Source organism: Choristoneura fumiferana, chromosome 10 (assembly GCF_025370935.1).
Source record: "Choristoneura fumiferana chromosome 10, NRCan_CFum_1, whole genome shotgun sequence".
NCBI classification, from domain to species: Eukaryota; Metazoa; Arthropoda; class Insecta; order Lepidoptera; family Tortricidae; genus Choristoneura; species Choristoneura fumiferana.
In genome coordinates this window covers 2,745,580-2,759,197 of record NC_133481.1, presented here as the reverse complement: position 1 = coordinate 2,759,197, position 13,618 = coordinate 2,745,580, and the positions used below count along the sequence as shown (strand labels likewise).

Below are 13,618 nucleotides of genomic sequence, written 5' to 3'. Positions count from 1 at the left end.
AAGGAAGAGGCCTTTATTCAGCAGTGGACGTCTTCTGGCGGATGATTATGATGATGACACATATTAGATACACTAAGACATTAGACGGAAAGAATAAAAAAATAACATCGAATACTTATTAAGTGGTGGTGGTGTGGTGTGTAAAGTTCCCAATCCGTATTGTGCCTGCATGGCAATTACAGCCCAAGCCCTCTAATTTTGATAAGTCTGCCCAGCAATGGAACCTATTCTATACCGAAGATGTGACTGCAAAGGCACACATACCATCCATTTAATTATAAATCCGAAATCTAGCCCATTGTGGTACACACCAGAAACTGAATCACGTACCAGGGTAGAACCTTTTTAGAATAAATTTCGCTATGATTTCTTTGCCAGATGTATGGGATATCAACATCTAATCTATCTATCTAATATCTTTAAACGAGCAATTCTTGTATAAACATATATGTATATATTTCAGGGATCTCGGAAACGGCTCCAATGATTTTGAAATTTAGTATGTGGGGGTTTTTGGTGATGACAATTCGATCTAGTTTGATCTTTTCTCTGGGTAAACGCTTATTATCGAATTTTAGCCCGAGCAAAGCTCGGTCGCCCAGGTACTGACATTAATAGCACATGGGCCCACCCAGGTGCGCGATTCAGTTCCCTCGATGTATGGCCCTAGTAAACTGCAGTCGAGTTGATAAACTTGTGAGAAAAAATTTGATCAAAAATATCTGAACACGCCTCTACGCCGTTAACAAAGTCGTGTTCAGTTATTTTTGATCAAATTTTTGCTCACAAGCTTATGAACTCGACTGTACATTGCAGAGTCATAATGATGATGCGTGTTGACCTTAATCAAGTTTAATTGGTATTGGATACGTCTATTAATTACTGAGGGAACTACAGGTCAAGTGCAACGGAGCTCAATTAGGGTTCCGATGGCACTCGATGCTAAAGAGGGTTCTGTGTCATATTGTCTTATACACACGTTTATTACATAGTTCACAGCTCTAAAGTATTAAATATACTTACGGAAAACGCAGCGTTGGCTGACTAGGTGGACCGATGACATCAGAAGAGTTGCGGGCAATCGTTAGATACAGGCGACAAGTTGTCGTTCATCGCGGCATCGTAAAGTGGAGTCCGTTGTTTAATCATTATCGATTTGATAGTGATGAAATACATACCTCTACGCGTGCCTAAAAAAAGTTTTGGTAAGCGCATATTGTTCCTATAAGGCAAAACTCTAAACAGAAATCGATTAATCGATCGAGAGAATTCGGTTCACTTGAATAGACTTAAATTTTAAATTCCTGAAACATAGAAAGGACAAAAACCAACCCAATACCACCCTTAAGTAATAAGTAATAACTCACTGCATTGTCACATATGCAGTTAACCGACTTTCGCAGTACGTAATGCACGTTTGTGCTGTTTATGTTATTACCAAACTCTGACATTCCATTTAAAGTTACGCTGGTCTAGATGCAAGCAAATTTAAACGATGACAAGGCAAGATATAGGTGCCTAGTTTATAAATATATGTTATGTGTCTAGACGGGCAAGACCGATTGGATCGTGTAGTGGTCACGATGTGATTCTGTGGCGCCTGAATTCTACTTAATTACTGTTGCATTATAAACGTCTAGAATCTAGGCACGCTGTAGTGTTAAGTAAAGTTGAGTTTCTCGTTTTGTTTCTCGCCGGATTCTTCTCAACAGAGGTTTTTCCGAACCGGTGGTAGATTTTTTTTGACATACATAAGTGCTTGTTATAGCCTAAATTGAACAAGGATATTTTGACTTTGACTATGAGTTCAAGTAAAAAGCAAATAGCTGAAGATAATTTAGTGTAGAGATTTTAATGTTTTAGTTTTAATCTATAAATTATATTATATTTCGCTAATCAACAATCTTCTTAAAAGTAACACATTAATTATGGCTTTTACATTTTATGTTCGTCTTCTTGGAAAAACTAGTAAAGTAAAATCTTAAGCTTCAATTCATCTTAAGTTACGCTTTTCTTTACAGGATTTTCTACAGAACTTGGCACCTATTTAGATTTCATTTTTTTGTCGGCAAAGTCCACAGCCACGCCAATTTATAACATTGAACTTGGAATTCATTTTCCCATTTATCTTTTGATGGAGTCATATCTTACTCAAACCAGTCTTTACCCAGTACAAACTCATCTCGAAAATACAAACTGAAATACAGATGCACAGAAAACCAGAAAAATAAGACCAGCGCTGGGAATCGAACCCAGGTCCTCGGCATTCCGTGCCGCGTGCTATACCGCTACACCACCGCTGTACAACAGTACATTCACAAATTTCTCCTATGCACCATATATCTCAGCTTTTTTTTTTTCTATTTAGTCACTTAAGCAGCGACACTAGCGACATCTATGCTGTAGCCCTCATGGAGAAACTTTCAGCACTCCATTGGAACTAACCGCTCACCCGGACAAGAGATATCAAGCAATCAAATTAAGATTGTTTTTTTTGGAATTTTTTTGTATTTTTATTTTTTTCGATATGGGTTTTACGGGATGACCGTAAAAGTAACAAAAATTTGGAATTGAAATAAAACATAATATGAAAAGATTCCAAAAAAAAAAACAATCTTAACAAACTCATCTCTTGTACATGTAAATGTTATGTGGTCAAAACGTCGAGGTAAATCTTACTCGTGTGTTTAGCGTGATAAGTCCTGTCATGGTATTTTGACTTTTTTTTTTTTTCATTCTGCTTGCCTAATCTCTGTCATTTTTAGCCTGCGTTACATTCAACTGAGAATAATTCACACATATAGTGACATCCAAATGTTTATTTATAATTACCATTCTGTGTGTTAAACCTTTTTCGAAATTGAAACTAAAAACATAACAAAACAATACCACAAAAGACTAATAACAGAATTGAATCCGCAAATAAAACCTCTAAAGGAAACAAAGAAACAAATACATTCTAGAATATGCTTCGAATTCCAGTCACTGTTTCGAAACACGGCAATATGAGAACGGTTCAATCCACTTATCATCTGTGATAGTATTTGCTCTGGCAATGGCGGTGGCGAAGAGTGAGAGCACTGGAAGTGTCGAAGACCCAATGTCATTGATAGACTTATTATTTACTTGCTAGACCCGTTGCTGGTAGGTTTCTTATCTATTTACTGTGCTGGCTTAGCAACCCAAAGGGCTCGATTAGATTTTTTAAGGCGAAATTTAACGGTCATTATCTCATCTCACTAATACTATAAATGCGAAAGTTTGCAAGTCTGATTTAGATGAAATTCGGTATACAGATAGTTTGAGTCCCGGAGAAGGACATAGGATAGTTTTTATGCCCGAAAATTGAATAGTTCCCGCGGGATAGCGATAAACGAATTCTGCGCGGTCAGAGTCGCGGGTAACGGCTAGATCTATATAAATTCAACCTATTTGGTAAAAAAGTGTAAAATTATTTTATTAATACTTTGCAGGTCTGTGAAGAAAATTTCTCATTTAATGAAAAACTAAATACAGTTTCACTTGGAACAATTTAGATAAAAAGTTAAGTCTATTTTTCTCATTTGAAGTACGAAATAAAGACAAAATTTAATTTGAATAGTGAAAATATAGAAAAACATGAACAAGATGTCAATTTGATCTTATCTAGTAGATTATTAAAGGAATTAAAATGTCACGCATAGACCTTAGTTTGCTAAAAAAAAGAATTCCATTCCTTAATAATGGTAGTCAACTACTTGGGTTTATTTTTAATTTTCATGGAAACTGTTTAAAAAATTGACTGTCAGTCAAAATGTTTATCAAAAAATTCTTCGCCAACTATCGCATGTGCAGACGATGAATGCAAAATTGCATGTTACCTCATGTAAATGAAGTGAATGCGTGGAACACAATATGTCATCCCAGTTCAATTCTACGTTGTAATATCTGCCTTTTACATTGCTAACCAGCTAATTTAAATTTCATGTTTGGAAAGGGAAGCTTTTTATGCTGTTTTTACTTTTCATTGTCTGTACTTACAAATGTCTTTTAAACTACATATCCGATTACTTAAAGGCACTAAACTTTGAAAATTTGTCTTGGACAAAGAAACAATAGAATGTAAATAAACGCGCTTGAAAAGTACGTCGCTTCCATTGCTCTCCTCTATATCCGTGTACCCTTGAAATTCCAAGATGCCTTAAATTCTGATGGCCACTTGAACTTCACTTCCACTAGAGTATATCACCTGCACTCATCGCGTGAAGTGCATTTCACAGTTGCACTCTTGCTTTCACCGACTTGGGTAATAATGTAGCTCTTGTTGGAGAGACTTTCTTGATTGAAGTATACAGCGTGTATTTTTGATACTATCTCAATCTGTGACGAGACGAAGATTCAAGTGATGTGTACCGATATCAAAACAAATCGTTAATTTAGCATACCAGAGCGTAGTTAATTTTTGAAATATTTTCGAGCAGCAATGGTATGCGTACAATAGTTTGATACGAGAGAGAAGCGTTCTGTGACAGCTGTCACATCAACAAGTGCGACGTTTTGAATAAAACAAAGTAGCATCGCGTAGTGATACATTACGTGCTAATTAATTTTGTAAGGAAAATAATATGTCTACATTTTTTACAGAAACATAATAAAATGTGATTATTACGGCCTTCACTAACTGCCCTTTAAATTTGAGGTAGTATCAAAAATACACGCTGTATAATACCACATAATACTACTCCCTCATAAGTTGCTGGCTGATTGTTCTACACAATACCATACCTAATGGTATTCCTTCATATAAGTTGTTGGTATTTCACACATATCGTACCTGTGACATACATAAATATTTATTGTGCATCATCGTCATCAATTAATTACCAAGACATCCACTGTTGATCAAAAGCCCCGCCCCCCTTTTAGATAGACACAATAAAAACCAACTCGCCACTTGCATCCACCAGTTATCCGAAACTTTCGCGATTATTGTGGCGCAATCTCTTTTTTTCGAATGACGAAAGACGGAATCTCAAAAAAAATACTTTTGAGTTTTTATACCATTATGTAGCGTAAGCAATTCTGCATAGACAGTATAAGTATTTTTTTTTTGTATACCGAATTTTGCCTTAATAGGGCAGTATTATAGAATCAGGTATCTCTGTACCACAAACATTACAAGTGCTACAAATCAACATGATTATTAACTTTCTCATACGAAAAAGAGACAATTATATGGAATTTTATAGTACTTGTAGCGTTTGTGGTACAGGGGGTAGCAATTAAATGTCAAATAACACAAGCTTCATACAACTCAATCATACTACATTTCACACCAGGTAAAATTTAATATACGCCACCCTAAAATTGCCGCACCTTTACAAAACGATAATTTAATTAGAAAAAGACATTGGAAACATTAGTTCACATCTAGCGTAATACTGTCATGCATTAGGGCGCGCAGGGGGAGTAATAAAGGGGTAATCACCCCTCGCTGGGGGGTGAATTGCCAAGGGTGGGGTCAGTCCAAGGTAGAGTTGAAGAAGTGCGTGGGTAAAATATAAAAAAAAGTGTTTTTTGAAAAATTTCTTTTAATAATCAATCATTTATTGCTTTATATAAAATTATGTCTCTTAAATCTTGTTGGTAGGGCACAACAATTATTCTTAAATTAACAATTGATATTCTATAAAAGTAAAATTAGTATTATTTCTTTATAAGCTACTGTCAAAATAATCTCTTATAATAGTAGATTATTGTCGTGGCCTGGAAGTAGGCAATTGCTGGCTGAGTATGAGTATCCAACAAAATATCCGATTCATTAGACTTGGCTGTATACGACTTGTGCCAACATTTCCATGGCTTTTTAACTTAAAAAAAAATTGTGACTGATTGCAGGCGCGCTAATTCATTATTGTCGAGCTAGCGCGCCTGCAATCTTTTTAACTTTTTAATTTTTCGCTGACCATAAACTATGCACTTCACCTTCTGATATGTAAACAATAATGTCAACTTTTACGGACATTTTTGAGAAAAAACTCGTTTCTCCTTCTTCTTCTAAAATCACGCTAACAAAACGAGTAATAATTATCTCGACGTTTCAGCCACATTTAAGTGTGGCTTTTTGTGAATAAAATCGTTATTCATTGAAAACTGGGTATTGTATTTGTTTTCGTTTTCTGGCTTCCGTAGAACTAAGTACAATCGAATTATCTAATTTGATCCATTTTGTAGTGTCAAAACTAAGTAAGTTAATATTGAAAATTTAAGAAATACTCAATTTCTTCGTACACGGCAGTCAATAAAGTACAGGTTACTCAAATTTAAAAATAGGTGGGTTTTGGTTTGCATTCGTCAAACTTCGGGCATTCAAGCAAACGCCCGATCACGTCCGAGGGTTAGCCGAGCACTTGCCGAACGATTCCAAGCGCGCGAGTAATTTGTTGTGCGCAGTAGCAGAAGCAGATGGACACCATTGCAATTTACTAATAATTTTAATTTTATTTAGTGCTATTATCATTGGTTTCTTGGAGTATTTTTTATTTCAACTCCAAATTTGTTACTTTTACGGGTATCCCGTGAAAACCATAATCGAAAATACAAACTGAGACATGGATGCACAGGAAAACCAAAAAAAAAAAAAAAGTAGCGTAGTAGAAAAAAACAACCTGAGATTATGTTTGGTTAGAAGAAATTTGTGTCTAGACTCCTGTCCAGCGGTGGTGTAGGGGTTTTAGCACGCAGCACGGATTGCTGAGGACCTGGGTTCGATTCCCAGCGCTGGTCTCTTTTCCTGTGCATCCATGTGTCAGTTTGTATTTTCGATTTAGTTATTGTCTTCGAGAATGGCCAAATGCGAGTTGTAGACGAATGTTGAAAAATAACGCAAAAATAATTATTATAAAAAAATAATAATAGTATTGCCTAACGTTTTTGACACTCGAGATCGCAATCAAATGACAGATTTTGCATACAAAATCTGTCATTTAAGAATTAAGTTGTTACAATGACACGTCACTGCTGAGCAAAGGCCTCCCCCAATACTTCCACTGCTCTCTGTCCCCTGCATACAAGGGCCAGTCCTTCAAGAAGAATATATAAAGTCCAGATATCCACACACTCGTCTATTTTAAAATAGGTTAAACCGCTTCCGCTCATAGATTGCGGCCATCATAAGAGTGACATTCAGCGAGTAATGCTTGACTTTAACCGTGGCGGGTATTTATGTTCCGTACGGCGTGTAACTCCTGGCTAAGGCGTCACGTTCGTTATCTTATTTACATCTGTGTTTATGTGAAAAAGTTATATAGTTAATATAAGCTTCACTTGTAACTAGGTAACCCTCTTATTCATTAAGCTTAACGCTCTTTTATTGTATGAGCCATGTAGACGTGCCGTCAAACGTGACGTTTAAGCCGTGGTGGCCTAGTGGTTCGACCTATCGCCTCTCAAGCAGAGGTTCGTGGGTTCAAACCCCGGCCCGCACCTCTGAGCTTTTCGAAATTCATGTGCGAAATTACGTTTCAAATTTACCACTAGCTTTACGGCGAAGGAAAACATCGTGATGTAATCTGAACACACCTGTGAAGTAATTCAATGGTATGTGTGAAGTTCCCAATCCGCACTGGGCCCGCGTGGGAACTACGGCCCAAGCTCTCTCATTCTGAGAGGAGGCCTGTGCCCAGCAGTGGGACGTAAATAGGCTAGGATGATGATGACTGAATTAGTGCATCGCTATTCCGCAGGAACTAAGCAATTTATCCTATGACCTTCCCCTTTCTCAAACTACCTCAATACCAAATTTAAAGACTCCCCCTTATTCATAAACTTAACAAGCCTATGTTAACTAACAAATGCTTTGTCCCTTTCGAACAAATACAAATGTCGAAGTGACAGATAAGGACAAACGAATTTTAGCGGCATTTTAACTAAATATGTTTGATTGTCGTTTATGAATAAGGGGGATAAACTAGAAGACGAAGCATTGGCAGGCCTCCTAGTAAGTGGTCTGATGCCATCGCGTGAGTTACATGCAATCAGTTGATGCAAGTGGCGAGTTGTTGTCCATTGTGGCATTCTAAGAGGAAGACCTTTGTTCAGCAGTGGGCGTCTTCCGGCTGATGACGATGACAATGATACAAGTAAAACAAATAAATAGTAGATTGTATAACAAGAACATGAAACGAGCCATTTTACCCGAGACGTTTATATAGACACGTGGATAGATATACGTGGGGGAAAATGGGTTTATTGCTCGAGTTTTACACTCTGCTTTTCACTTCGACTGAGAGGAAATGAAATAGCAACAGTGGAAACAATTGTTCTCTTACTAGGTACCTTTTATTTTTCATGCATTGTTATATAATTACAAATTTTTAGTTTTATTGATTGATTTTGATTGATTTGATTGATTTTTAGTTTTACATAAAATAAAAATTATTAAAAAAATATGTAGAAACTTTTTTTGTTTGTGGCTCGACACCTGATTACCTTGGTCTTAGACGAAGATTCTACTTTATGCACTAGAGCATAAAAAGTAATTTTATGTCGCCTAGATCCAGCATAAACACGAATTTTACGAGCATGAGAATTGAAAAAGATTTTTACAAGTTAACAGTTAAAGTTTTACAATAATACAACCAATAAAAGATAAAAAGTAAAAATGTGTATACAAAATGTTGACCAAAATTTATTACAACTCTTTTGCTTCATAACACTGAATGAAACCTAAAAAGCACGAGTAAATCCACTTTGAATTCGATGAAACGATGCCAAAAATGGATTGTGAACATTTTGCCTAATCTATACGCAGTATATAAAGTTAAGTCAATGCTCTGTTTCAACCTTCATCAATGCGCAATGTCATAAGGTCGAGATACAAGCCTAACTTAAAAAAGTTTCGGACTTTATTTGAGGAGAAATAAAAGAGTTTCTTTATTGGTAGTCGAGTTTAAAAGTCATGTACTGACTTCTGAAGTTAGGCAGCAGAAATGTGTCTTGTCGTTGAAATTTGTCCTGATCAAAAATAATGAACGATTGCCTCTGTACTCTTTATGTTTGTTGTTCTTTGTATTATTTTTGTGTTTTATGTAAAACTAAGTGTAGTACATATACCTACCAGATCAAATATAAGAATTAATAAATGTGACAAAAATAAATAAAATTACATTTATTTTATAGCAGAAAATAAGCAATACGGAAAACCGTAACTAACAATTAAGTAATAACTATCTTTATACAAATAAATAATATAACAAAAAAAACGATGTTCTTCACAAAGTCTTCATACAACAGAAACGATCCAAACCACAATTTTAATACTTATTTAAAATTCCCGTGAGAATTGAAAATTTCATTTAGTTCCGGGATCTAATGATTTACGTAAACAAAGCCTTCATAATTTATATAACAGGTAAAACACTATTGCATCTTTAAATTCACTATGAATACCTCATTCCCAACCAACATAATCAAAATAATCCTTCATCTAACCTAGTTTTTGCAAATACTCAGTATTTTTTCTAGCAGGAAATACTCGTGAAATCGCTCCGTAAACACGTTCAGGGCTGTTGCGATACAATGGCGCCGGACATGAAATGAGATGTCTCATAACATTGTAGCATGTGCGGTTCTGTTTGGGGATTAGATGCTATCTATTACATCTTTATCTACCTCAAGTATTATTTTAATACTATAGGTATCATATTTGGCAAAAGATTAGTAGTAGGTAATAGGTAGTTGGAATAAAGCTTGAAATGTTGGTCGTTCGGGCCAATTGTGCTCTTGAATAGCGGTCACTTACCAGAAGATGAATGTGGAATGTTAAACTAGTAAAGATTGCAGGAGTTTCATGGATACGGGCGGCGCAGAATCTGTCAATGTGGCGTTCTTTGGGAGAGGCGTCCAGCAGAGGACATCTTTTGGGTGAAGACGATAATGAAGTTCATGTTGGGTGAAAATCTTAACAAAGGTTCCGTTGCATACAGAATTTGTAGACTTTAACTGATTTTGGGGTACAAATCAATGAAACAAAACAATTTTTAATAATAACATTAACGTTATATTAACACGCAGCGTGGACGACGGCTACGACAGGACTCACCTTATTCTTTTGTTTCTTTTCTGCCGCTGCTTGTTTACCACGGTTGTTTTCTATCTTTATCGGTGGCCAGTTTTTAGTCAGTGTTGGTATGCAAAGTTTATAATACATTTTGTACATATATTTTATTTACAGTTATTATGTCCTTATAGGCAAGTAATGAAAAATGATATAGTTCCTTATCAGTTCCATAAAGTACTATAATGCAAGTCTTAAATGCACTCTCTTAAGTTTTTCACCTATACTTGTTATCTAAAGAGCTCTTTACAAAATAAATGTACTCTATATACAAGCAGAAAAATTGCAAGCTTGCTTATGGTGCGAATCGATCAGCTGGCGTGACATGCTGTTTTTCGTTTATCGCATAGAGTTTAGTAAAAAAAAAAATGCAGGTAATGTTACAGCGATGTATAATGTAAAAGGATCGCATTTCACCCTTAATTAATAACGGTAACGTGATAAAGTCTTGCAATTCGATTTCACCGGTGTGATAAACATAAGAAACATAACAAAATTCATATTTAACAGATTGATTTTTTTTAAGTGATTTTAATTAGGTATTATTTTTTGTTAACTTAAATAAGACAAATTTAAAGGCCCATGGTCTCGTGGACCAGTAGATTTATGACATAAGGAAGTCAGCAAGTATCTTACGAAAATCAAATTTGTTTCTTGCAAAAAATATCACCCTAAACATTAAAGTTAATTACATTAAAAGGATAACAAAAAAGCCCATTCATTACCAACTCACATATTCGCAAAACTGTTAATAAAAAGCAAAGCGGGTCAAAGCCCGCGACACAGGCGGGCTGTCCCTGACAGATATTAAATTCACATCCACGATATATTACGTCTGTTCGTATTGCGAATGCATTACGTAGAATGATTAACTGTGCGCGTAGACATGATGTGAACTGAATATCGTGAACTGAATGAACTGTGGACACGTTTTGACAGCAATGCTACGTTTAATTTTGTAAGAACAATAGGGAATATGGAACACACATTTTCTTTTGCATAGTTTAACGTGATATCATCATCGTAGGACGTCCACTGTTGGACATAGGCCTCCCCCACAGACCTCCAGTTTCTTCGGTTTAACGTGATATGAAACTGAAAAATAAAAATCATCAATATCTGTTGAAAATTAAAGATACTGGATTGCATGGAAATAATTAATTACTACGGCAAGGGTCTAATTTGAAGAATAAGTCACGATTATAGTAGTCTGCCGTTAAGAAGTCAATTCTGACATCTGTCACTCCCATACTGAATACAACAAAAACAAAACCATTGATGTATTTAGTAACAGTATGACAGGTGTCACGATTGACTTTTTAGTGGCTGAATACTATGATATAATCCCTCCCCCCTTAGATCCCTTTTTAGGGATAAGCTCGCCTTTGTTCTCCTCTCTGTGTATTTGTATTTTTATTTTAATTTTTATGTGCAATAAAGAGTTTACATACATACATACATATAAATCAAATCAATAAAAATTTAAGGTAGTTTGTAAAATATTAGTTAGTAGTTGTTTGAGAAAAATGGTGGGTAAGTACTTGGGGATTTTCAGTGACATATTTAAATTATTCTTTTGCTTCGTTAATTTAACGATACTCTGTGACGATACCGAATGAATTCTGGTTGGTTGAGTTTGTATCTTTATAACACGTCAGCGTAAAAATTGGTTTTGTGCTATGTATGTTGTCTTCTTATAGAAAAAAAGCGGAGGAGTTGCATTAAAAACCCATTTGTTCCTGAGACATAGGTGTCGCAAGATCACGGGTGAGCAGTAATTCTTTACAGTTCATCATACGTAAACGAGTATAAACAAAAGCTCGTAAGCACGATCCCGCTGTTTTGCCAAAGTACGCTTTTCAACAAACAATTCAATTTGCATAGAACAATATTATCGCCGCTGCGTCACGTATTACGAATACATTATACGATAGTGGTCAACTGATTTTATGTTGTTTAATTCGGTGGACATTTATACTGTGTTGTTTAAAGAGGGCAAATAAATTATAATTGTGAGTTCTAATATAGGTAGTGCCACGATAGTTGAAGTGAATGATAACACACGCAGCTCTGCTACAAAAAGAACTGATTGCATAAAAGGATCCTGCTGTCTAATGACATGCTGTGTAATGACGACATGTTCTTGGGTGCGTGACCTCAACTCTGGTGGCACTATCTATACCAGGGGTGGCCAACCGATCGATCGCGATCAAGCGCTCGATCGCGACTATTAGTCCAGACGATCGTGGCAAGGCAAAAAATATAAATTAAGTACTGAACTATGCTGTTTCATTTAAGATTTCAATTAGTATGTAATTGGTAGATCGCACAGGGTTTCGTCAGTAAACAGTATATCTATATGTACGTACTTGTAATTTTCTCTGTGTGCCTGTTTTCTGTATCGCTTACTATTTCTGGTGTACAATAAAGGGTAATTGTATTGTATTGTACTTTATACGCTGTGATCACGATCGAAAGTATTTGGTGATGCTCTAAACATGTTTAAAAATAACAACACAGCAACATGTTTATTATGCGTATCATGATACGCAAAACAAAAAGTTCTAGAGATCGATCAACAAGAACTGGCACGAATGAATTGAACGGAAGTAATGTTATTTGCCACTGCGTGAGTGCCGTTCTTAGGTGCTTAATATTTAGTAAACAAGGTCCTTACATAATAATCCTTCGTCATTCAAGTAAAATTGTTTTAATTGACGGATCAATGTGTTGCCGTCTCCGTCTATTCGAACAAAACAAACAGAGACGGCATTACATTTATCTGTCAAATAAAATTAATCAATGGGTGGTGAAACAGGGGGTTAGTGTTAAGGGGCATATTTGTACAGCGTCATTATGTGAATTTCCAACATGGTTATTTTTTTACTTTATTTGGGTGGTTGCAAGACGAGATTTTTTTTAAAACATTCAGTCATTCAATTCACTTGTACCAGTTCTTGTGAATCGACCTATACCAACTATACTACATTCCAAATTAAAGCTGGTCTGTGCAAACTTCTAACTAAGGCCTGTGCTCCGTTTTAGAGCACTACGTGCTCAAACATTGGCTCTGATCATCGAGAATTCTTTCAGTCAAACCTTCGCCAAACATTCGTGCTCGCTTGAAAACAATTGCGCTGTAAATATTTGATTAACCATCTATATAAACAAACGGAACGGGATCTATTTTGTAATTGTAACCGCTTTCTAATTGGTTTTGTTTGTGTGAATAGTTTGTAGCTTTTGTTTTGGGAGTTTGTATGCTCTTTGGTGCTTTAGGTCAGACAAATACAGGTGTTTTTGGATAATATAGACGAAGATTTTAATTAAGTGGCATGTATTTTTGTAAAAAATGCCAAATGTTGTGAATATACATAGGTGGAGGTACTGGAACAAAAACATGGCTAATTCGAAACCATTTGGTGAGTAAGAAATAATCGCAATTAAAAATTAATATGTATTTAAATGGCCATTTCGTTATCTTGAAATGACTACTTCTTATTTAGGAACATCCGCAGACAT

The 13,618-nt window shown here is 35.7% G+C and overlaps 1 protein-coding gene across 11 annotated transcripts in view; it reads left to right on the top strand.

Annotated features, from left to right (window-relative positions):
• The window catches only part of bru3 (CUGBP Elav-like family member bruno 3), a 1,256,451-nt gene that overhangs the window by 329,129 nt on the left and 913,704 nt on the right, over positions 1 to 13,618 (top strand). The gene's annotated exons all lie outside the window — the stretch shown is intronic.